Source organism: Vulpes lagopus, chromosome 22 (genome assembly GCF_018345385.1).
Source record: "Vulpes lagopus strain Blue_001 chromosome 22, ASM1834538v1, whole genome shotgun sequence".
Classification (NCBI taxonomy): domain Eukaryota; kingdom Metazoa; phylum Chordata; class Mammalia; order Carnivora; family Canidae; genus Vulpes; species Vulpes lagopus.
The window spans coordinates 19,536,921-19,564,319 of NC_054845.1; the positions used below are offsets into that span (position 1 = coordinate 19,536,921).

At 33.8% G+C, this 27,399-nt stretch overlaps 1 protein-coding gene and 1 pseudogene across 7 annotated transcripts in view; one reads left to right on the plus strand and one right to left on the minus strand.

Moving 5' to 3' along the window:
• ERBB4 (erb-b2 receptor tyrosine kinase 4) overlaps positions 1-27,399 on the minus strand; it is a 1,096,742-nt gene that overhangs the window by 456,523 nt on the left and 612,820 nt on the right. The window lies entirely within an intron of this gene.
• LOC121480801 lies at positions 21,262-22,385 on the plus strand (annotated as a pseudogene).

Consider the following 27,399-nt stretch of genomic DNA (forward strand, 5'->3'; position numbering starts at 1 on the left):
TATTTAAGCCAAAAATCCTTTATGTGTGTTTTTTTTTTTTTTTGGTCACTGGCAGCTGAGCCTAATATAAACTATTATACTTTATATATACAGTTTTTTTAAAGATTTTATTTATTTGAGACAGAGAGTATGAGAGAGAAAGAGCACAAGCAGGGGGAAGGGCAGAGGGAGAAGCAGGCTCCCCGCTGAACTGGGAGCCTGATGCAGAACTCGATCCCAGGACACTGGGGGCCCCTGAGATAATGACCTGAGCTAGAGGCAGATGCTTAACCAACCTAGGCACCCAGGGGCCCCTATATACTTTTTTTCTATCAACTCTTTCTCACTGTAATTCAAAATTCGAGAATATCATTGAAGTTTTTTAAAGACTATATCAGATCATGTTCCCTCACCCATTAGAATTCCTTCTCATTTCAGGGATATGGTTATTATTGCAGGCATAATAATATTTTGTCATTAAGCAATCATATCACAAAAGAGAATGCAAAACCTGATTATGCATTGTTAAAGGAAATGTCAATTTGTATAGGAAATGAAAACCTGAAGATCTGCTAAAAAAATAAATACTCCTTATTTTGGGGTCATAAAATAATGGATAATATTTATATTTGTATGTTCTGAGCTTATTAAATTTACTACAATAAGAATACATCATTGCATTAGTTTAAATAAATGACTTTTTCAAAAACAAAACTAAAACCTTCTGTGGTTTCATAAAATTCAAACTTCTCTTCAAATTTAAACCTACAGACAGTTCCAATGGTGAGAGCAACAAATCAAAATTTGCTACTTACATTCTAACCATTCCTCACTGCTCTGGGGGCCTTAACCAATAAACTTAAGGAAAGGAAATATATAATTAACTATCTTTCCAAATTTTATGTTATAATTTATCAGTTGTGAGCAATATGTTGAAATCACAGAAAACGTAAGTATAATAGTATTGAAAAACTAATAAAATGTAATTGCTCTCACATGGGGGTAGAATTCACAAAATATATACAAAAATCAAAAGTTCTTATATCAGATCAAAAATCTAATTTCAAAAATTCCGTAAACAATAAATGTGAAGACACACAGTTTTGGGGGAGAATATCAAGTAGGCAGAGAAAAAGGAAATCAGCTAATAAACGGTGTTGAGAAAATTTATTTCGTATGGATGTATCCTTCCATCATAAAAAAAAAAAACAACAAAGATAAAGTAAATACTTAAATAATAAAAACAAAACAGTATTAAAAGAAAGTAGAGGAAAATAATTCTGTAACTTTTGAATTGGGACATCCTTTATTTTACCAATAATAAGAAGAAAACTAACATACATTAAGTGCTTAATTATAATAGGGGCTCTTCTAAGTGATTTTGCACCTGTTGACTTCTGTGCACCCCGTCGACCTCTCTGAGAAAGGAACTAATATATGAGAAGTACAGACCTAGGGCACAGACGGATTGAGTCATGGTGAATTCTGGAGCTGATATCTTAACCCAAGCTATGTGGTTCAAGATTCTGTTCTCTTAGTTATATTTTTTACCATCAGTCGCTACATATGGAATGATTGAGAGAAATATCTACTTAACACGTAATACATTTCTGTATGGAAAAAAGATAACATAAAAAAGTTAAATTCCACCAAGAAAAATACTTTCAGCATATATAATAGCAGACCAATATTCTTAAGGAACTTTCATAATTCAGTAAGAAAATAAATAAATACCCTATAGAATAAGTAAAAGACATAAACAAGCAGTTCTTAATAATGAATGATAAACAAATACAATATTTAACTTGACTGATTCTCAATACTCACAAAATTAAGCGTGTTGAGATAGGCTATTTTTCATCTACTGCATTGGTGTTGAAGTGGCTGTTATTGCCATTTTGGCCAGGGTGTGGCAACACAGGCACTCTGATGTACCATGTTAGAAGGAGAAATTTATAAAACTCTTTGAAGGGCAATATACAATAGGTACCTGTATAAATTCTTTGTGGTGAGACCACCCTTTTAAGAATTTGGCTTAATTTAATAAAAGGAAAAATATAGTTGACAACTGAATTTTGCAGTAGTCATATTTGTAAAAGTGAAAGATTAGAAATTAGTTAAATGTACATCTATTAGGGATTGTTTATTTATTTTTTAAAAATATTTTATTTATTTATTCATGAGAGAGACAGAAAGAGGCAGAGACACAGGCAGAGGGAGAAGCAGGCTCCATGCGGAAGCCCGATGCGGGACTCGATCCTGGGACTCTAGGATCACAACCTGGGCCGCAGGCAGGCGCCAAACCACTGAGCCACCCAGGGATCCCTATTAGGGATTGTTTAATCAAAATATAGCACATTAAAAAAATATATATATAGCACATTTCCACAATGGTATGATAATTGTTTAATCAAAATATAGCACATTAAAATATATATATATATATATATAGCACATTTCCACAATGGTATATTGATCATATAAGAGGAGAACATATAAATTTATAATACTAATATGTGAAGACATCTATGGTATACTAATAAAAAAATGGTTACACAGTACTATGGATTAAGTACTATTTATGTTAATACACATGCTTATATGTTTGCTTTTTATTTTTTAAAATATTTTATTTATTTATTTATTTATTTATTTATTTATTTATTTATTTGAGAGAGAGAGCACGATATGCGGGGAGAGGGGGCAGGGAAAGGGTTGGGGGTTAAGCAAGCTCTCTGCGGAGCTGGGAGCTCAATTGATCCCATAACTCCAGGATCATGATCTGAGCTGAAGGCAGACACCTAACTGACTGAGTCAGGTGCTCCAATATATGTTTGCTTTTTAAAGTCAGGACGACTTTATAAGATAGTCTTATCACTGATTGTCTTTGAGTGGGTAGGATGGCAGGAGTTGGAGATTAGAATGGAAAGAAATATTATGAAGAAGAGGTATCTTTCTACTTACTTATGACCATACTCTTTTACTTTTATAAAAGCATAATTACTGATATAGATTATTTAAAAAAACAAATATTTCATCTTAAAAAATATAAAAATCTGCCTTCCATATTACTTTCTTCCTTCCTTCCTTCTGTCATTCATTACACTCAGCAGCTAAATTTGATTTTTAACAGAGGTCCACCAGAATTCTTATATTTCTGGATCAAGACTTCATTCTTATATAAAGACAGTGCTTGCTTTCTTCTCTTCCTAAAATGTCCCTCTTTCTAGTCCTGCCTATGGAAAATCATGTAAATCTAGATATTTCTCAAAATGCTACTTAAATCTTGAAACTTACTTTTTCTCTTCTGTTTTTCCATTCAAAAAAGGAAAAAAAAAAGATTTATTAGAGACCTTATCACGGTATGGTATGCATTATACTAATCTATATACATGCCTGTTTTCTCTAGAAAGCTATAGGCTGCTCAGTAGCAGAACCTTATATATCGTCTTTTCCTTCTACCATGTGTAGTTCTCAAGTGTTTGCACAGCAGACGCACAAAAAAGTTTCAGTCATTGCGTGATTGACTATATAGACATAACTCAATTGATAACAAATAATGGTAATGGATGTGACTGTTCTGTCAATTACTGAAACAGGCAATTTATCTGTTTGCCCTCCTTTCTTTGAGAAACTGGTTATGAAAATTACTTACATAAAAATGAAAGGCACAGCAATGCTGTTAATATTTCAACAAATTTAAGATAAACAATGCCCTGTATTCAGTGTTAATGTAGTTGTATAACTGTCTTTGTTAAAAGTGTATCATTACTAAAATTCTCATCAAGCTAACAAGGTAGAGAATCTGAAGTTCTTAAAACTATTGAACCTAGCCACCTGATTCCAGGTCAAAGCTTATAACTGCTACACTCAAGGATCAACTGTAACCACTAAAGAGGTTGGTGGATTCTTAGGTGGCTCAGTGGTTTAGCGCCTACCTTCGGCCCAGGGCGTGGTCCTGGGGACCTGGGATGGAGTCTCGCGTCGGGCTCCCTGCATGGAGCCTGCTTCTGCCTGTGTCTTTGCCTCTCTCTCAATCTCTCTCTCTGTGTATCTCTCATGAATAAATAAATAAATAAATCTTTGAAAAAAAAAAGAGACTGACAGAAAACTTTGAATCAACATTTAGCCAATCCTTATGCAACTTATCTTCACATCAACTTGCACCACATCAATTACCTAATACCTTATTTCTGTATTGGGTTGTGATACCTGATGATCATTCTTTTGCCCTGTCTCCCAGCCAAAAAATATATATATACTATTCTTTTAAAAGTTGAAAGATTTTCTTGTGCCTTCTATACATTATAGAAAATCTCAATATGCTATCACTTAACAAGTGACAATACAGCCTATTTACAGCCTAATTAATCCTATTGATGAGGGACTCACTCCCTGGTAAGGTCTCTAATTCAAATTTTATATAGCATTAAACAGAGGTAATTAGATCAAAATTGAAACTAAAATATATCTTCTTACAGTTTGTACCTATTGGCTCTAAATTCTGCCTTCTGAAATAACAAAATGTAAACATGAATGCTTTTCACTATTAGAGTTTCGTTTATTACAAGTTTCTCAAATCCCTTTCACTCTATTTCCTTTTTTTTTTTTTAAATGAAGTGCTTGCTTCCAGGTCCACCTTACTCTGGATACCCGATCCCTGTAACCTTCCTATTTATCTCTTCAACTCACATATTCTTCCTGTTTTAGGTTATTTCCTAGAAGTTAAGCCTGTGTTACTGTTTCCCTTCTTAACCAATTCCCTTCTTTCTCTCTAGTTTTAATATTGTAATAGCTACCTTGCACTCTGAAACTTGCCATGCCTAGTTGTCTCTCCAATATCTAGTACTCCTTCCTACATCCTGAAACCCTGACTATGAAAGTATGCTCTCAGCATCTATTGCCTACTTGTGCTCTATCATCATAAATGAACTGTCTACTTTTGGCTCTTGTCCAATCTAAGTTTCTGACCTCTAAATCCAGATTATAAACACAGAACCTTCTTCCAAAAGGATGATCTTGCCCAGGGGGAACCCCTAGATATTAATAATGTCTAACCAAAACCATCTAAGTGTGTCCATTTTCAAGATGCCGATAAAATTTGTAGGACTTCACTGTCCTTCTGCCGGTAACACCTATTTGTCCAGAGCATGAAGTTTTCCTATATTCTATTTGTCCCATTTCATCAACCCAGTTTTTCAATCACCAGTTAATATCTACAGATATTATGGTGAAGGCTGTAATTCCCCAATTAGATTAAGCTGAACAAATTAACCATAACACGACATCTCTCTCTCTCTCTCTCTCTTTTTCCTGCTATGTAGGACAAACGCTAAAAGAAATTAAAAAGCATAATAAAATTAGAGTAACAGTAATATGCTACTTTATTTCACTTTTCTTGAAATATTAAAAAAATATTTATTTATTTGGACAAAATAAATAAGGGAAACAGATTAATTTTATTAATATCAATTCAGGCAATGGGTTAAATAATATAATTTTAAAAATGCATTTAATTCTCCTTAATCTTTTAAAAATGATTATTATATGATAGATTTTTTACTGAAAAGACATTGAAAATTAAAACTCTTTCAAAGGTAATGAGGCCTAAAACATCTCTTCAATTTCAATCTGGCCATAATCTTCCAAGGAAGGCCTAACTACAAATTATAATTTGTTATGACAAATAAAAGAAAAATGAAACTCATGTATTATACCAGAGAGAGGCCAAAGGTTAACATCTCCCCTTCCAGGCCTGAAAGGAAGCCAATAAATGAATCTCTGAACCTTTCATCAGAAAAGCTGGATCTTTAGTTTGAGTGAATAATATCTATTCTGAAATTGAACCTATTAAAGAAAACAGATAGAACAAAGAATAATGGAAGATCTGTAGAGACAATAAAGAAACTACTGCTCTGATGTTTTTTTAAGTCTGGAGTGAGTTTCACCAGATTCAGAATCATCAAAAATGGTTTTTAATGAAATGTCTTTAAGTTTCATGTCAGTACTCTAATATTGAATTTTATTTTTCAGTATTGTAGAGAAAGGCAAATTACAGAGAACAAATTATGTGCCAGTTAGAATAATCTTATGATGGGAGAATTAAATCTTATTAAGACATTTTCCATAAATTGAATATTTTTTTCTAATTCCAATCATATAAAGCATAGAAGACAAACTGGTGAAAACATGTTTTTGCTTTTATTGCAAAGACCAATGAATTCTTCTTTAGATTATGTCTTATTAGGCATTTGCTCTTTCTGTTGCTTCATTCTGGAACTCACTCCTGGAAGGTATCTGTATGTGTTCTCTCTTGCTTTTTCTGATGTTAATTCAAATACACCCTTTTTATCAGACTTTACTTTTCCATACTATCTAAAATTATGAGTCCCACCGAACCAGTTACTATATTTTCCCTGACATTTTTCTTAGCCTTTATATCTCTCTTTGCCCTAAAAATATTCCATGAGAATACAATTTTTTTCACTTTCCTTAAACCATTCTATTCTCAACAACAAAAATAATGCATAGCACATGGAAGACAATCAATAGGAATTTGTTGACATAAAAATGAATGAGAAAAGAAACCTAGAAAATAATCATATGTTAAGCTAACTAGAACTTCAAGAAGTTCAGAGTAAACATGAACTCACTTATTTTTTTTTTAAATGCGTATGAAGGTTCTTCAAAAAATAAAAAATAGAATTACTATATGATGCAGCCATTCCACTTCTGGCTACTTATCCAAAGAAAATAAAAACATTGATTCAAAAAGATATATGCATCTGTATGTGTGTTCATATTCATAAGTTCAATGAGATAGATATTGGTCATTACTACATTACCACATGCTTCCACGTCTTTACTATACACAATTCCATTTTTATTCTATTTCATTTATGAGGTAAGATTCACTAAATTAATTTCACAAACCACTGGTGAGCTGTGATACACAATGTGAAGAAAAACAAATCTGCTAAAGGGGTTTAAATCTTTTGCCATGACTGAGTTATAGCCCAGGGCAATGATAGCCTTATTTAATGAAACTGAACTTCTGTTGGCGATTCTGCAGCAGTCACAGAAAATTGGAGTTATCTTATTATACTAGGAGTGAGTAAATGCTACTTCAATTTTCAAAAAGGATGGGGAGAAGTCATATTTCATAAACTATATCACTGAGTAATAGACTAAGATGGATAATTTAAAGAATCATTTGAGAACACAGAGAAAAAGAAATAGTAATTACTAGTGTCCAACATAATTTTTGTAAAAATTAATCAAATCAGACTAACCTCAATTGCCTAGTTGCTAAACTAGCATATCAAAGATATTCAGTACAATTTTGGGGATCCCTGGGTGGTTCAGCAGTCTAGCGCCTGCCTTCAGCCCAGGGCATGATCCTGGAGTCCTGGGATCAAGTCCCACATCAGGCTCCCTGCATGGAGCCTGCTTCTCTCTCTGCCTGTGTCTCTGCCTCTCTCTCTCTCTCACACACACACATGAATAAAATCTTTTAAAACAAAACAAAACAAAAAAACCAAGGATACTCAGTACAATTTTGAAAGGTATAAGAAAATAAAGGATCCGTTCATTCCAATGATAGAGATAACCAGGTATGGCCACTAATCCTGTTTTCTTTATTACAGGATAAACAATCAGCTTATATTTCCCAGCCTTCCTTGGAGTTATTTGAGACCATGTGACTAAGTTCTGACCAAATGACTGTGAGCTGGAAGTAATATACACTGCTCTAGGACTGACTTTATCATGTAACCCGTATCTATTTCCCGAACCCTCTCACCAATTTATGACACTTAAGAATCGTCCCTTTCTTTCTTACATTATCAATTGTTCACTCTAATGACTCTTTAACGAATATAATATTTTCCATATTCATACATTCACGTCTTTAACTTCACATATATCTCCAGATGTTTCTCTACTGCTCTGCTTCCTTTATATCATAGTTTCACTAGAGAATTACTACACTCATTGTTTGCCCTGTGATCCTTTGATTGTCTGTTGAACCTTTTCTTCTTAGAGATTTATTTATTTATATTAGAGGAGAAAGAGAGCACGTGTATCAGGGGAGGGGCAGAAGGAGAGGAAAAGAAGATCTTAGGCAGACTCTATGCTGAGAGTGGGACCGACACAGAGCTCAATCTCATGACTCTGAGATCATGACCTTAGCTGAAACCAAGAGTTGGACACTAAACTGACTGCAACCAGGAGCCTATGCTGAACTTATTCTAATCAAAATTTTTATACTTTCCATAAAACAACTCTTATTAGGGTCACAGATGACCCACTGCTTAGTCAATTGGCTATTTTTTCTGTCTAGTCTCATCCTATTTGATCTCTCATGAACAGTTGACATATTTGCCCAGTCTTCATTAGTCACTCATTCAGTTTCCTTTTGTGTTCCCACCCCACCTCTCTATTGTTGGCATGTCCAAGGTCAGTCATTATAGACTCTTTTTCTCTACACTCACATAAAGGTTCTAATCAGGAATGCAAGCTAGCACAGCCACTCTGGAAATCAGTGTGGAGACTCTTCAAGAAGTTAAAAATAGAGCTACCCTACAACCCAGCAATTGCATTACTGGGTATTTACCCTAAAGATGCTGATATAGTGAAACTCCAGAACACCTGCACCCCAATGTTCATAGCAGCAATGTGCACAATAGCTAAACTGTGGAAGGAGCCACAACATCCTTCGACAGATGAATGGAGAAAGGAGATGTGGTATATATACAATGGAACATTACTCAGCCATCAGAAATGACAAACACCCACCATTTGCTTCGATGTGGATGGAACTGGAGGGTATTATGCTGAGTGAAATAAGTCAATCCAAGGGAGAAGGACAATCATCATATGGTTTCATTTAAATTTGGAATGTAAGAAATAGGAGAAAGGAACCATAAGGGAAAGGAGAGAAACTGAGTCGGGAAGCTTTAGAGAGGAAGACAAACCATGAGAGACTCCTAACTCTGGGAAACAAACAAAGGGTTGCAGAAGTGAAGGTGGGTTGGGGGGATGGGATGACTGGGTGACAGACACTAAGGAGGGCACTTGATGGGATGAGTGCTGGGTGTTATACTATATGTTGGCAAATTTAATTTAAATAAAAATAAAAATAAATAAACAAAAAATTAAAAAGGTTCTCATCACTTCATGCCTTCAAATGCCAATTACACATAGATGACTGATGAAATAGGTGTCTAGCCCGGACCTTTCACTTCTTCTTGAGTAATTTTGTCTAACAGGCATCCCGGGTTTAACAAATCTGAAACTGAACTCCTGGGTTTCCTCTTCAAACTTGAGCCTAATCAATTTCTCTTTCATAATTAATAAATTCATTATTTCAAGTATAAGCAACCCACCAAAAAAAATCAAAAACAATACAACAAAATCCACATAATCCTCTTTAACTATACTCTTCTACACTCTACAGTTAGTCCATTAGCACATCTTTCTTTCTTCAAAATGTAGCTGCTGTGATCCTGGTGCAAGTTTTCCTCATCTTTTATCTCTTACTATTACAGTAAGTTTTAAACTGGTCTTCTTATTTCTACCTTTTGTATCTGAAACCTGTCATCCACACAGAAGCCAAGGTCATCTATCTAAAAATTTATAACCTTAATGAGTGTCTGGGTGGCTCTGCTGGTTAAGCATCTGACTGTTAATCTTAGAGTTGTAAGTGCAAGCCCTGTGTTGAGCTCCACAGTGTGGGGCCTACTTAAAAAAATTATAATCTTAAGACTGGTGTAATAATAATACCCAGAATTGTTCATTTAAATGACAATCCGATCATATACAACACTTTTCTAAACTTCGTGTATGCACACACACACACATGCATAGATATAAAATCAATCATTTCTGAAAATGTGAAAAAGACTGTTTAACATGACACATTAAATCAAAAAAGTATGGATTGATCTTTAAAAAAAAGGGTGGGGAGGGGGCACCTGGGTGGCTTAGTGGTTGAGCGCCTGCCTTTGGCTCTGGTCTTGATCCCAGAATCCTGGGATCAAGTCCTGCACGGAATTCTTGGGGGGGGGGAGCTTGATTCTCCTTCTGCATGTTTCTGCCACTCACTGTGTCTCTCTTGAATAAATAAATAAATAATTTTAAAAAAAAGTTTGGATTGAGTTATTTTTTAGGATAATTTTGAAAAGCTATTTTTTTCAGCAGCAATCAACATTCCAATGGTATTTGCTCTTTGAAGTCATAATCCCATCACAATTTACAATCCTATTCATTTGGCCTTATTAACAAAATATACAGAATTAATTTGCTTAGGCAAATCTTCCAACTTGATAGACTACTACCTTGGAGATTTAGCAATAATTTAAATAGTGAAAATTCTTCAGCAGTATATACTGTATGACCTATAATTACATTCTCTTAATATGGTATAAATTATAATACATCTTTACAAAATATACTTTACATTATATAAACATTATCTAAGTTTAAAACTCTTGATTGTTGTGATAGATACAAGACAGCATTAATAAAATAAAAGAAATATAAAGAAAAAAATTACATAAGCAACAGTAAACAGTATGCTTTACTATAGTCTTACAAAAACATACGTGTACACAATTATTTTAAGTAAATATGGACTTAATTTCATGAAAGTATTGCCATATTTGTCACACGTTATACCATTCTAAAAACAAACTATTCCTAGCTGCTGCTAAAGGTTCACAGATATTTAGTGTAGTAGGAATATACATAAATTAAACAATAGCATTTTACCTTTACAATGATGCATATGAAGGACTATTTTCATCTGACTATAAAATCATAAAGCATATTAGAAAAAAAGAATTACATAAATAGAGTATTCCTCATAAGGTGAAAAATCAGAAGCAAGTGTATAGAAACAAATCTGCAAAATCTGGCTCATATATCCATTTCTTTTTCCTGTGCTAGCTCCTCTGGTTTAGACCCAGAGGGACATCTTTCCTTGCCCCTGTTTCAACCTAAAGATAAATAATGCACAGGATCTTCTTTTACTTGTCTGACTCAACCCTGTTCTTTAAAAATGCCTTTATCCATGATTTTTTTTTCTAATAAGCTTAATAAACTTTTAAATGGAGAGGTCATATTAACACCTTTCAATATAGAGCAGCTTTTAAAATAAGCCTAAAAAATGACATTGCAAACTTTATTTCTATTTTCCTTTAAACTGAATTATGTCTTTAACTTTTTAAAGTGATATTGTCAATCTTCATCTACCTCAGGTCTTCTGGATGAAAGTTTTTAATGTGAGGTAGTTTTATCATTTTGAGAAAAACACTGCATAAAGAGAATGACTGGATTAATGACTGAATTAAACATGTTATTTTATTGGCACTTCTTTTATATTTAATTTGTGCCTGTAACACAAGAGAATTAGGAAATTACCTGAAGTACACTGCCATGAATGATATCATAAAGGCATAATAAATTTTCTTCAGGTTTCTATACATTATAAATGTAAGTTACTAGGTAACTGACAAAAGCGATTTGTATGAAAGTATTTCTAAAACTATCTGACATCTATTCAAACAGCATTTTCTGCACTTAATTTAGGACAGCCACAGAAACTTGCTAACCTTTCACAACACAGTGACTTAAAAAACTTCACTGTTTGACTCTCTCGTAATTCTAGGAGCAAACAACTCTCTAACATTTTCAGGATCATTAAATTAAAAATGATAAGGAAAGAAAATCATTAACTAATTTATATTTCTCTTCTAATGGGAATAGAATTAGTAATTACTTTTGCCGGGGAAACGTCCTGTAGTCAGTCACTTGTGTCGAAATCACATGCCCATCGTTCAAGGTATGAGGCCTGCTGACCTCAAATTACAAACTCACAGTTGTATTTGTAGATTGGTATTAACACAAGAGACCCAGCATCTTTAAACTTAACCATCCAACCTATTATGTTCAAATTTCCTTTCCCTATGCAGCATTTACTTTTTTTTTTCTTTTTATGGGCTTCAACCACATTTAGTCTAATACTTATACTCTACCACTCAGTGAATATTTACTAAATTATCATGTGAATCAATTTGGGCATTTGAAAAGAGATGAAAAGGGGCACCTGGGTGGCTCAATGGTTGAGTATCTGCCTTTGGCTCAGTTTGTGATCCCGGGGTGCCGGGATCGAGTCCTACTTCGGGCTCCCTGCATGGAGCCTGCTTCTCCCTCTGCCTATGTCTCTGCCTCTCTGTGTGTGTCTCTCATGAATAAATAAAATTTTTAAAAAAAAGAAAAGAGATAAGAAGCAAGACAAAACATATATTCAAGACTTATTCAAAACTCATGAGATTCATGGAAGTTCTAATGATTAGCCGTTACAAGCAAAAGTTTCATCTGTCAGAGAATAATTTATAAGCACACAAGAAATTAATTCCACTTGCATTTCACCTATTGTCTTTGTTAAAATGACTATAGAATCTGTGGCTGGAAATTTTTAAAGCTACCTTCACTTTATCCATCTATTTCCTTAATGGCATTAGTGATTTAACTGCCTTCATAAGGTCATATGTCTTTTATTTCAGTTTTAAAATCATATTTTAAATTCAGATAATACTCCCATCAGTAACATTTTGTATGACATTTATTATATTTTTCCTATTAAATGTTGAAATGAAGAGCAAGTTAGCAGACTGTTATCCTTAAATAGAAATGATAAAACCAAGCAAAAAGCAGTTTATAGAATTTTTAAATGATATATATCCTTTTGCCAAACAGACCTGCAAATTGTACACTCTGTTTTTTTATGGTATTTAAAATTGATTAAAAATTTTCTGTATCTCCACTGACATGAGTGACTGTAATTTATTTATTGTAGAATAAATTTTAAAGAAAGGCTCAAGACCAGAACCTAGTTCGTCTCCAGGATTCCTGAATAGAAAAGGCACTATTTCTGGTAACTTGAGTTTACCACAAATCATCATTTATTTTCCTGAATTACAGAATGCTATATCCCTATATCCCTGCTATATGATGCAGTGCAAGTGGTGGTTGTCAAGTCTAATGTTTTTGTTTTTCCTTGACAACCAATCAAGTGCTATATTATTGGCGAAAAATTGCTACCTAGTAAACAGAAATGTAAACTTAACCAAACTCATTAATTTATATCGTCTACTGCAAGTAAATCTCTTGAGGCCTCCTGTTAAAACCAGAGTATAATCTTCACATCATCTGTGGCAGACAAAGTGCCCTATGCCTATTCTTACAGAAGGGGTTGCTCTGGACATACTAATCCGAGGCTAGAGCTTTCCATCACAGGCAGTCTTCCAAATATAAACACCCAAAGGCATCCTGAACTGCAAACTGATTCCTAAACACAGGGTGCATTTAAGAAAGAGAACTTCAAAAAAGTTAGTGGCTCTTATATTCTCAATTAGAAATTCTCCTCGTATTAGCTAGGATCTCAGAGTACATCAACACAGAGGAAGCAGTTGTTCTCACATCTTAAAATAGAACAGATTGAACATTTAACCTTTCTGCTGCCCAGTCAGGGTCTAATGACTATTTTATGTTTAAACACACATTCACACACTCACACATACACACACACTTTCCATTTTGCCTTTCTCCTAGTATAGTAAAACACAGAAGTAAAACAAGCTTCATTGCTCTTTGAAAGTCTGAAATTAGAGAAAAAGGTATTTGTAGAAATATAAAAGAATGATGTCAACGAGTCAAACTCAAATTTTCTATTAAAACGTCAGTTTTTCACAGTTAACTATATTTTAAGTGATTACCCTTTTAGTAAAGGATTTGGTGACTCTTTAGATTATTCATGATGAGGGATAATTATATTTTCTAATCCTGGTGTTATATTTAGCAACTTACTAAGGCTTTATAGAGGACATGAACTCTTAGCGCACTTAGAATGACTGTGTCTCCCCAAGATTTGTCACATGTTCACTGTTTATAAGTAACCTAGTTTATTTACTAGATACTGCCAATGCTTCCTCCTAGCAATACAAATACCCATTACTGAAGTTTAATCAGCAGAATTGCCCTAAATGTAGTGGCATTTTCTATATTCCTAAGAAATATTTATAGACCTATTACTTCCTCCATTTTAAAGTTATATATTAGAATTCAAGTGTATCTTTCAAGCCAGTATCTCAAATCTAAATTGAAATGACTAAACAATATCCACGTCTTTATGTATGATGTGATCATCTTTACTCCTTCCACTGTGAATGGGGTGAGGAAAGGAAAGAATTGGTTATTAAAAATCAAGTAAGCAGCTCAGTTTGGTTTTACAAATATTATATACTCAAATATCTCTTTATTTCAAAATAAATTTTCATTTCTTTAATATTTTTCCTTTCATTTGGGCATACAAATGGGTAGAAATGATGAACACTAAAATATGCTGCTCTAAAAAGGTGGAAGGATCATGTTCTTGATGACTAAAATCAGAGTATGTGCCTCTGGCCCTGTGACCTTGGGTGATTCATTTAGCTATTCTTAAAACTTTTTTTTTTAATTTTTATTTATTTATGATAGTCACAGAGAGAGAGAGAGAGGCAGAGACACAGGCAGAGGGAGAAGCAGGCTCCATGCACCGGGAGCCTGACGTGGGATTCGATCCCGGGTCTCCAGGATCGCGCCCTGGGCCAAAGGCAGGCGCCAAACCGCTGCGCCACCCAGGGATCCCTCATTTAGCTATTCTTAACCTCATATTATTCACCTCTTAGGGTTTTTGCTCTCTTTTTATAGAAATTACATTCTGTAAATGGGCATTTTCTGTGATAGAGAAGAGACTGTCTGGTAAGTAGATATATCAGCTCCTGTCTGGAAGCATGACAGGTGCATGGTGTTACACTGTGTGTGGGCGCTGATCCTGGCACGAATAGAGAGTGACCTGCTGTTGGAGCTCGTGGAGAGAACCTGAAGGAGCACTCCAAATATCCTTCTGCAAGCATTACCCACCTGGGGATGTTTCTCATCCAATGACTGCCGAAGGATAACTGTCATAACTATACTTTTCACCGTGGCCTTCTCACCACTTGCACGATGTTTATCCCATATCCAGATGCCATCTGTGGTGTTTTCCCACATCATTGTCTCAGAGGTGAAAGGTATTGCACATAATGGGAGTATTTATTACTATGAACACATCTGGCATTTTTGGAATTGTCAAAGAAAACTGATGCCTCCTGTAGCCTAATAACTTTTTTCTATATTTTATTGTCCTTGATATTAAAACTCCAGTTGATACAGGCACTTATAGAGATGAATACAGGATGTGGTATCAATGAGCATCATTTGTAAAGGCAAAAGACAACAAGAGTACTTAATTTATATATATATATATATATACATATATATATATATATTTATTTATTTCTATTTACCGAAATGCAACCCTTTGGAAATATAGGTACAGAATATTGTGTGGTTCTATCAGAAATTATGTACTACCTTGGTTTGATTTTTTGTCATAATTTTTGTTAGATTCTGGAATTTACAAAATAGATTTTTTTAATTAGAAAGTTTCACCATCTTCCAAATTCATATGCATGCAATTCCCTCACTCCTTTTCAGTATTGTTTTGTTTATTTATAGGCTTAATTTAAATGTCTGACATCTTTGTTGGACAGTATATACTTCTTTGAGGGCATAAATTGGAATGTGTTTATTCATATGCCCCCACAGTGATTCTACTCCTATCTTGCAAAAGCAGTCAATAAATGTTTATTAAATTATAAATAAGTAGAAATTGTTTCTAATGAAAAGGTCTAGTGACATTTTAAGAGATGTTTTTCCCCCTTAACACTAAACATTACAGCAAATAAATAACAGACAAACATTTCTACTATCTGCAATTAGTTCTGGGATTTTGTCCCTATTTCACACCAGATAATACTGCACAAAGTATTTATTGATATGTAAAAGCTGACATATAATAAAGTGATTATACAAATAATTTAAATATAATACTATTTTAAGCTATGGTATCTGTTCTACATAGGCATAAGAAAAAAGGAGCTATTAAATTTTCTAGAAAGTTTGATTTCATCTTCCATCTTTCAGCAAATATTTTTGTATACCTGTGACCAATCAAGTCATATTGATTGGTCATCAAGCATATTACTACATTAATAAATGAAGCATATTACTACATTAATAAATGAAGTCTCAAAATCGAGCAATTTCCCCTTTATATATTATCAGACTATCATGGAATAAAAAAACCATAGATTACAAAGTTAGATATTTTTTTTTCAAAGTTAGATATTTTAATCAATAGTAATATAACTGCTAGAAATAAGAGCAACAAAGAGAAACAACTCTATTTAAAACCAATTCAGAGTTTAAGTGGTTTTAAACTATATTTAAAACCAATTTTTTCTATTATTTAAAATATACCTTAACTACTAGGTTTTAGGAAAATAACAGATTTTACTCAGTGAAACTAATTATCTCTGTAACTTCAATCCATACACCATATTTTATTGAAATATATTAAAAAATAATTCTATTAAAGTGTCTTCCAGAATGCTTCACATATAATCCTATTACATTCTCTGCTCTCTTTTTTCACCGTTTATTACAATAACTTACAAATCTCTTTTCCTTCAAATCCCCTACAATTTCCCCTCACTTCATTCTAATCAATCAGATTCCTGAGTGCAAGATAAATGTTATCACCCATAGTTCCAAAAACATGATTTGAAGGCTCCCAATAATTAATCATGTGACTAATTAAAATAATAAAATTAAGCTTTGTATTTGCAACTTTATTTTAGAATGGTTAATTAAACATCATATCCCAAAGTAGTTGGCCAGATTCAATCAGCTTGAATTATTCCCTGGAAAGTGATCTTGGAGACAAAAAAAGAAAAAAGAGGAATCTAAGCAAAATATAAAATTCCAATTCCAGATAAATAAGTTACAACAGAAATCTTACTTTGAAAGAAAGGCCAATTAATTGGTGTCAGATACATGAAGTATCAATTATGTGTCTTCTGTTTATGTGTGGAAATGTAGTTGGTTTTCTAACTATCTTTCATGTACTTGAATAAATAACTGAAGTTTCATACATAGTTCCTATTGAAATGGGTACTCTATGAATATGTAGGTGACTGACAAAAACAAAATGAAAACAGACAAAAACTCAACACAGAACATAATATTTTATCCATTTGTGGCACTGGTTAATTTTTCTCTTAAACAACATATTGATCAGGAGAAAAGTTTGTGTTAAAAATATCTATCTTTTGCTCTGCAGCACTGATTACATACAATGAAAAAAGAAAATATCACCTTTACTTAAAGCTCATCTTCTTGGTTGTATGGATGACCAGGTTTAACAAGAAAAGAAACACAACTGCCAATATATCCTAGAGACATGTTTTTCATTATGTCAAACAGATTTTAAATTGCTAAAACTCGAAGGTAGTTGGAGAATAAAATGACAACACATCAAACTATTAGCTAAATATAGCCCTATAGGAAGAATATTCTAAAAAGAAGATGGGCTGTTTAAAGATAAAGGAACATTAGGGTCAGCTATTAATGTCAAAGGCAAGCAAATACCATTCCAAGTACCCCCAGATAATATGCACTAATAGTGGGTTTTAGCAGGATTCAGGCTGATGCAGGTGCATGTTCAGCAGCTGCAGAGGCAACACACACGCTCACACACAGACATGCACCCAGAGCATAACATAAACTAACTCTCGTGAAATGTAGAAAATGGAAAACTGTAAACACAGAAAACTCAAAGAGTAATGAGCTCATATAAATGCTTGAACACTAACCCTCCATCTCCCTGAGATTGTTTAACTCATAGCAGTTCAAGATTTTAAATCATACAATGGACACATACTTAGCTGGAAATTCTAGGAGGATCTTTCTCCAAAATACTTACTAGCTGTTGGACCTTAAGCATCTTTTCTCATTTTTCTTTGCCTTAGTTTTCTTATTCTAGAATTCTAGAATTCTATATTTATCTTATTTATCTTATTCTAGAATTTATCATAAAGGCTTTTCACTAGGATAACATACAGGCATAATATATGCATATAAAATAGCATAGTGTTTGACTCACAGTGCTAAATAAATTTTAATGATTGCTTGATCAATATTATCCTACAGCTTATTAATGGTTTTGAAGAAGTAAAACACAAAATTTAGATCTATTTTATTATCACAAATCTTACTTGAACTCATAAAAACATATTTTTCTACTAATTTTCTGGTATTCACTACATTTACCAGTTTTAAATAAAACTTAGACAATTTCATTGTGGAATCTGTAAAAGAAAAGTAGTTCCCAAATCTACTTTTTCTATGTCAGACTAAAAGATTTGGTAGTCACTGACCAACAGAAAACAATTACACTGCCTCACAAATGCAGAATTAGCATTTATGGAAAAACAGGTTCTATAGTAGATTAGGCATGAAGTGAGGCAAGTTCTTTGTTTTCTTGTTTCTATTTTATTAGTGTAATTGAACAGAAGAATGAATCCTCATTGATGTTTTAAGAATCACCAACTCAAGCAAATACCTTAGTTGAGAAAATATTCAAATTATATTGAACTTTAAAATCTTAGTTTCTTATTAGTTTATCACAAACCTAGTGGCTTTAAACTACACATTTATTATCTCACAATTTTGGTGGTCACAAGTCTAGAATGGGTCTCACTGGGCTAAAATCAGGGTGTCAGCAGGGCTCAAATGCTTCTAGAGGCTGTGGAAAAGAATCTGCCTTCTTCAGCTCCTACAGGTTGTCTGCATTCCTTGGGTTGTGGCCCCTTCATCGACCTTCAAAGCCAACATAAGACCAAGTCCTTTGTATTTGCCATTACTCAGACTCTCTCCCTGTCCCTCTCTTAGACTTGTAAAAACCATTGTGGTTACTTTGGGCACACCCAGATAATCCAGAATTATCTTAATATTTTAAGGTCAACTGAGTAGCAAACTTAATTCTACCTGGAACCTTCATTCCCCTTTGCAACATAAGCTATCACAAACTTCAGGGATTCATATCTGGACATCTTTGAAGGGCCACTATTCTGACTATAGCCTACCTCAACTGATGATTTGGGGGAAACTACTACGTTCAGTGCACTTAAATATTTTAGCATGTTTTATATATGTACTTACATACTTAAAAACTGTACATATAGGTTTTATGAAATGTAGTAAAATAAGGAAAAGTGAGAGAGAGCTGATATATACACATGCGTGTACATATAAAATTCCAATTCCAGATAAATAAGTTACAACAGAAATCTCACTTTGAAAGAAAGGCCAATTAATTGGTGTCAGATACATGAAGTATCAATTATGTGTCTTCTGTTTATGTGTGGAAATGTAGTTGGTTTTCGCATATTTACCATTGTGCATACAATGGTCAGAGTCAGGCCTGATCTGAAAGGTCTCTCTGAAAAAGTATCATTTGAAAAGTGGCTTGAAGTAAAAACAAACAAACAAACAAACAACAACAACAACAACAACAAAAACCCAGAAACAGGATAAGAGAACAATTTAACAATTTCAAGCAAAGAGAATAGAAGCTTCAAAGGCCATGAAGAGGAAAGGTGTTTGGTGTGCTTGAGGAATAGCTAAGAGGACAGGGCAGTCTGGCTGGAATGCAGAGAGGGAAGGGGGGTAGGGGTTGAAGCTTTCAGAGGAAAGAGGTAGACCATGTAGAGCCTTGTGAGCTATTTAACTAAGAGTGAGCATATCTGAGCAGAAGAGTCTCACAATTGGAAAAGCAGCATTGCCATTGCTGCGTGCAGAATAGACTATTGCAAGGCAAGGCTGGTAACAGGAAGACCAGTTTGGAGGCTATTCTAACAATCCAGGTGAGAAGTAAATGAGGTTGGGACCATGGCAGAAGCAGAGGAGGTAAAGAAACATAAAAGATTATTTTTTTTAATAGAATGAAGGGATGGCAACATTTCCTGGCAGAAAAAATTTAAAGTCAGGAACAACAACAACAATAAAAAGGAAAAGAACTCTAGGCAACCCCAAGATTTTGATCTTGAGCAACTCAAAGAATATACCTCATATTTACAAGAAAATGGGACAAACTATAGAGGAAGCATGTTTAGAAGGAAACATCAAGAGCTCCATTTTTGGGCATATTAAGCTTATAGATACGTATGGGATATCTGCTGTCTGATAACTACTGAGAGTCCATCCATATTCATTCTTTCCTCCCTAGGAACAGATCTCCTGAATGTAGCTGAGATATTTCTCAGCCTCTCTTAAAGCTATGTGACTTAGTCATGGGCCATGGAGTATAAGAGAAAATTATTTATGCCAGCATCAGATTGTGCCCTTAAAAGAATATTATGTGTGTTCCTCTGTTTCTCTTATCACTAAATGTGATGAGTTGTCCTATTAACCCTGATCATATCCATCAGAGAGATTAACTGATTGCTTACATCAGTGTAATATGGGGTCTCTGTTTTATGACAGTTTAGCTAGTGCTTCACTAAATATAGCGTCTAAGCAGTTTATAAGTTTATATAAGTCTATGTTCAGGGGAGAGTTCAAGGACAGAGACATTCAAATGGGTGTCTTTAGCATCTAGATGGAGTTTGAGGTCAGGAGACTAGATAAAGTGCTGAAGTCTAGCATTTTCTTCAAACAAAAGTTAATTTTCTCTACATTCATGTATTTATTTCATGAAGACAAAATAGGCACTGAAGAGCATGGCTTTTGCCCTGGTTTTTCCCTTTGATTGCTACTCCTCAAACTCCTAATACAACATACTGGAGGACATACATACATACCCATCAAGCCCAGAGTACGAAAGTGATCATTTGCCTTGGAAGAAGAGCAAATCCCCCTATTTTACTATTCATTATTCTACTATACAGGGAGGGATCAGATGCGTTTTTATGTTCTACTTGGATATTTAGGATTACAGTCTTAGTAATAAATCCCCTGGGCTTCTCTCTTCAGAGGTCACATATTGAAGAATCTAGAAGGCAGAGATTTTGTTTGATCAGACAATATGAATTTTTTAAATTAAATCTGAATGACTTAAGCAAAGTTTTATCTTTCTAGAAACCATCAAATCCACAACTCTCCATGGTGTTGCTCATCATTCCAAATCACACATAAATATAACTGAATTGGCACTGATAGGTTGATGAGTTTGGGAACGTAGACTAAAAATCGTTCTTCTTGGAAGAAAGGAAACTTTATGCCAAATGTTATACAGCATGTTTGACCTTATAAATTTGTTTACTTTGGGCGTTCCTTCCGATTCGCATTGTGGTAGTCATGGACGCTTTGGATTGAGTTGTAAAGCCCAAAACGAAAAGAGCTAAGAGATTCCTTGAGAAGAAAGAACCGAAACTCAGTGAAAATATTAAAAATGCTATGCTGATTAAAGGGGGAAATGCAAATTTAATGGTGACACAGTAATTAGAGATGTGTATGCACTGAAAAAACCGTATGGTGTTCTGTATAAAAAGAAAAACATGGGACACCTGGGAGGCTCAGTGGTTGAGCCTCTGCCTTTGGCTCAGGGTGTGATCCTGGGGTCCTGGGATCGAGTCCCACATCAGGCTCCCTGCATGGAGCCTGCTTCTCCCTCTGCCTGTGTCTCTGCCTCTCTCTCTCTCTGTCTCTCATGAAAAAAAATAAAATCTTAAAAAAAAAAAAGAAAAAAAGAAAAGAAAAGAAAAGAAAGAAAAGAAAAACATTACAAGACCATTTGAGAATCAGACATCATTGGAATTCTTTTCAAAGAAGTCAGATTGTTCTTTATTTATGTTTGGTTCCCACAGTAAAGAAGTGGTCATATAATCTAGTAATAGGTCGCATATAAGACTACCATGTGCTGGATATGATTGAATTAGGTATTGGGAAGTTTGCCTCTCTAAAAGATATTAAGAATAGTAAATGTCCTAAGGGAAAAACACCCACATTAATATTTGCTGGTGATGATTTTGATGAAACAGAAGACTAGAGAAGGCTGAAAATTCTTCCTATTGATTTCTTCGGAAGCCCCACTGTAACAAATATCCATCTGGCTGGTTTAGAATATGTTCTGCACTTCTCTGCACTGAATGGGAAGATTTATTTCCAAAGCTATAAGTTGGTGTTGAAGAAATCTGGTTGCAGAACACCAAGGATCAAATTGGAAGAGATGGGGCCTTCTTTGGATCTGGTTCTGAGGAGGACACATCTGGCATTAGATGATCTTTAGAAATTATCTATGAAAATGACAAAACCCTCAAGCCAAAGAAGAAGAAAAATGTCTCCCATGATACTATTGGCACAACTTACAGAAGGATTCATATGCAGAAGAGCTAAGAAAACTACAAACCAGGAACATGGAGGGATTGAAGAAGCAACCTGTACAAAGGATAACAGAAGACCAGGAGAAAAAAATGAAAGAGAATTTTTAAAAAATGATAGAAAAAACAAATAAATAAATTTGTTTACTTTGTACACAACGGCCACTAAAATTTCATAGTGAAACTTCACAGCCTAAATTCATGAATCTTTCCTTCTCTTTTTACTGAAGCATTTGGGGGGAGGGGGACATATTCAGGTATCTCCTTCCTATACATTGTGTATCACTCTATACAGATAGCACAGGAGAAGGAAGGGGTTAGAGTTTCACCAGACTGAAGGCCAGGGTTTAAGTTCTGAAAGTTTCAACAGAACCTGGAAGGTGAAGGACAATTTGGGTACTGATGACTGTAGGCATAACAATTTTAGGCCTAGAGTGACACTTTTGTCGTTGAATTTATGTTATATAACCACCTAAATTTTCCTGACATTGATGAGTCTATTGAAAACCTTGTATCTTGGGACTATAAAGTATAATACTGGGGATTTTTTTTTCTCCTCTAGAAAAGGACATTGGAATTAAAAACTACTAAATAGATTTTCTCCTTATTATTATACTTGATTTCAAATCTTTTGAGGGATTTTGGCTCACAGAGTCTTATTTAATAAAATCCTTCAATAACCCACTATGGGAAAAGAATCTATACAATTAAATAAAATCACAGACATAGCTTATTGTGTATCAATGTGTGTATACCAAATGTATATGAATAAGTTTTATTGGGTCATGAATCTGAACACCAACTGAATAAGGTTGTTCCAAGATTTGCCCAGCATTTTATGAAACCTATTATTCTTATCTGACATTACTGCAGTATAACAGACCATAGTGACATTTGATTACATTCTGTTTTATTATTGCTATGTAGCAAATTGTTCTTACCAATAAGTGATAAAAATACAGAGGCGATTATAGTACAAACACGAAGACATCTATTCGCCTTTTTGGGTGGTAAGAGTGCTCAGAAGTGTATGAACAGCATAGGCCTGGCCCCTATTTAGCTTATCTTGAAATCATGGTATTAAAAATAGAGAATTTATATATTTTACAAGGTAATAAAAACATATTTCTCAGCTAATAAAAAAGGAAAAATTGCATGCTTTAACTATTTTATCCTTAAAGATTGACCAGAAATGTAAAAAACTAACTAAAACTGTAATTTTATAGCCTATGTAAATTAATAGAATTTTGTAAGCAAGTAAGCAATTTGCCCTCAACATTTATATATGCTTATTTTTTTTAAGATTCTATTTATTTATTCATGAGAGAGAGAGAGAGAGAGGCGGAGACACAGGCAGAGGGAGAAGCAGGCTCCATGCAGGGAGCCCGACATGGGACTTGATCCCGGGTCTTCAGGATCACACCCTAGGCCCAAGACAGCGCTAAACCGCTGAGCCAACCGGGCTGCCCATATGTTTATTTTCTTATGATACCGTGCAGTGTATTTATAGTGAAAGAATATTCTCTGCAATAAATACCCAAAACTATTTGAAAATCATATATTTTTCCTTTTTCTTTTTGATAAATATCTCCTGGCAGTGAGGAGGTATAACACTGTAGATTTGATTTATGTGTTCAATTCCTTTAATATTTTTATTTTTCCACAATTGCTTTATGATTATGTTTATATATATATCCATACATATCTCTCTGTGTTTCTTTGGGTGTGTGTGTCCATTATTTTTTTCATTTAAGTACGAGATATGAGCAGAAGATAACTAAGATAAACTAATAAAAAGAAAGTCTTAATTTAACTCCTGGTTATAATGTATTTTCCATAGGTTGGACAACCCTCCTACCTAAGTTAACTTAGTAATTTTAAATAATCAGATCTTATAGATGATTGGCTTGTAATTTGATTCTGCTTTTCTGAGAGTCATAGCAGTTTCACCCTTCTTGCCATGATGCAAAACTTTATATTCAGATATTTGTTATTCTGTTTAAACCCATTTCCCATCTAGTGGTAACAGCATTGGACCTATGTAACTAAAATATGTTTAAAATTACTTCATAAGGGAGCAAATGGGTCTATACATCACATCTTTTATTCTTCTCAAAGAAAACTTTTACTCAAAACAATGTGAGTATATTCTTTATTTTCTTCATACTTGACAAAACAGAGTAGTGCCAACCAAATTGAACCATTTCTTGGTAATAACCATCATCCCTGTTTGGGAACAAACATCACAGCCTGCAGCATCACTGTTTATGAGAACAAAATACATTTATTTTGTTACAGATTTCCAACTATCTGTTTTCACTAGAAAATGACTCCATAATTTATGTGAGTAAGGAATATTTGCAGCTTGCCGTCTGTATTTCAGAAACATTCTAAAACGGTATAAGCTAAAAATGAATGTCAATTTGGAGAACTCCATAGACTGTTTTCTAAAGTGAGTTTAATTTCTCTGATGAAAGGATGAACATCTTCATTTGGCTATTCTTCACAATTCTGCACTTCAGTATTTTATTAAATATTCTTTGATGTCAACATCTGTTTAAATGACTTGCAGGAGGCAATGAAAAATCAAAATAAATAATGCAGAAAAGAATGTGCACCTAAATGGTTAAAGTAAAAACAATAAAGAAACTAGGAAAACACTTTGAGATATTGCTTCATCCTCTGATTCTGTCAGCTGTGTAACCACAAAATTAAGATGCTATGACCTCACAAGGCTGTTGTAAGGAACAAATAACAAATAATCTATGTAAAATATTAAACACGAAATGTGCTCTTTGGGGGATAATCAATACATGCTTTAAAAATATTTATATTTAAAAGCAATAAAATATTGCATAGTTGAACAAAAGTGGAACCAGACTGGGAACAACTCATTACCCACTCCGAATGGCTATTCAGCACAGAGTGTTCACATGTGAGGCTTTTTCCTTATTTGTAAAATGAGGAAATTAAATGCAATCATCTCTAAATCCTTTTGAGTGTTGAGTATATAAATTAGAAAACAAACCAAACCCAAAATTTTCTTTGAGATGACAGTAAGGATACAAAATTAGAAACTTTTAAATGATAAAGGAAGTAAAACAATAGAAAGAGAATGATTTAACAAGATATCAAAAAGGAAAATTAAAATCAAATAATAAATGGAGAAAATAAGGAAAAGCAGTGAAATACTCAAGGCCAAGAAATATAATCTGATAGAAGAATGATACAAAGGCCTTGGCATATTAAGAAACAAAACTTACTTTCATGGAGGCTGAGCAGGCCAAGTTGAAAACTCAATAATGAAAACAAATATTCAAAAGAGGAAAAAAAAACATGAATAATACATTTGCCAGGAATCCAAGATACACAAGTGTGAAATTACAAAGTTGGGTGGAGGACTTACCTCATGTGACCCAAGTTTTCTATATGTCTAGAGAAAAAGCATAACAGGTTTTGTTTTTGTTTTTTGTTTTGTTTTGTTTTGTTTTTAGCAAAGGACAGTTCATCTTTGGGGTATTATTCCATAAGTCCTTTTATAATTGAAGTAAATGAAAACCTGGAATCAGCCCTACACACTCATACTATGAATTATGTCTTCACATATTGATTCTTATAACAATCAGAGCTATTAAAGTCCCTTGATTAGTCAGATTGCCTATTTTTTAATTTTATTTAAAGTTTCTCTTTTACAGATTTTGATAATTCATTAAATATTTTTCAAGTACAACACAATATCCCTATTCAGAGATAGAGACAAATTAGACACATATCTATCTTTGAAGAGGTGTTAATCAAGTAAGTAGACATATGAAAAACTTGTATAGGTAAAATGATAAAGATGCATGTATAGATATAAATGTTTACAAAAATGGAAGTAAAACATAAGCAAAGTTGCATGTAACTATATGTAACATATATATTTACAATCCAAATAAAATAATAATTGGAAATAAATTTAATTTCTAAAGTTTACATGTTTCAGTGTTTAATTTTTTTACAATATTATTGATAATATTTCCATAGCCATTTTATGAAAGGGGAAACAGAACAGAGGAGTAAGTAGCTTTTTCAGTTTACAGAACATGTTAGTACACGCATTCAACATAAAATCCCAATCATATTTCCTTGGATATAGTTTATCTTTATATTAATGGTTTCCAAGAATTTTGGTGAGCACAGCTGAAAAGGTTAGCAGGGAGTAGAGACAAAGACTTTGGACCAGAAGACAGAATAATATCAGCTTCCTCTCTGATATGGATATATCTGTCAAAATACGTCATTTTTTTAAAAGATTTTATTTATTTATTCATGAGAGACACAGAAAGAGAGAGAGAGGCAGAGACACAGGCAGAGGGAGAAGCAGGCTCCACGCAGGGAGCCTGACGTGGGACTTGATCCTGGATCTCCTGGGTCATGCCTTGGGCTGAAGTCGGCACTAAACCACTAAGCCACCGGGGCTGCCTGAAATACGTCATTCTTAATTTTTTTCATCATTCTTAATTTATTTCAGCTCTTTAGACTTAATACTAAATATGAATAGTCCTATTTTATAAATACTTGGTTCTCTCTTTTTTTTCTCCCCCTAATACTAGCTCCAAGCCCTAACTTCATGGCTTTTGGTACTTGGATGAAGGTAGTGCTGCCCTAGAATTCCTTGGTGGCTAATGATTTATTTTTCCAACTCAAATTATACCATTTTCTCATAATAATCATTTACTCCCTTCAATAATGATCTTGATTAAAATGCCACAAAAACATTTTATCCTGTATTAGGTAATTTTTTAAAATTTCATTTAACCAACCTTTCAGAGACATTACCACAGACTAAATATTTTGTTTTTAAATAGCACATAGCAGCCAAACTGCTGCACATAGCAGCAGTCCAAAGCATATATTGAAATCCAACACTCTTATTTGTAGAACTTCTTTCCATGAAATTCATATCTACTGAAATATACGATTTAATTTAGTTGTATGTATCTAAAATGCTATAAACTGATCAATGGTTCTAATTTATCTAGCTTAAGCAAAAATAATGAAAATGGTAATAGTAACAGCAAGATGAAAAGTCAATGTGCTAACATGTCTTGAAACCTTCTTAGTTCCAAGATCT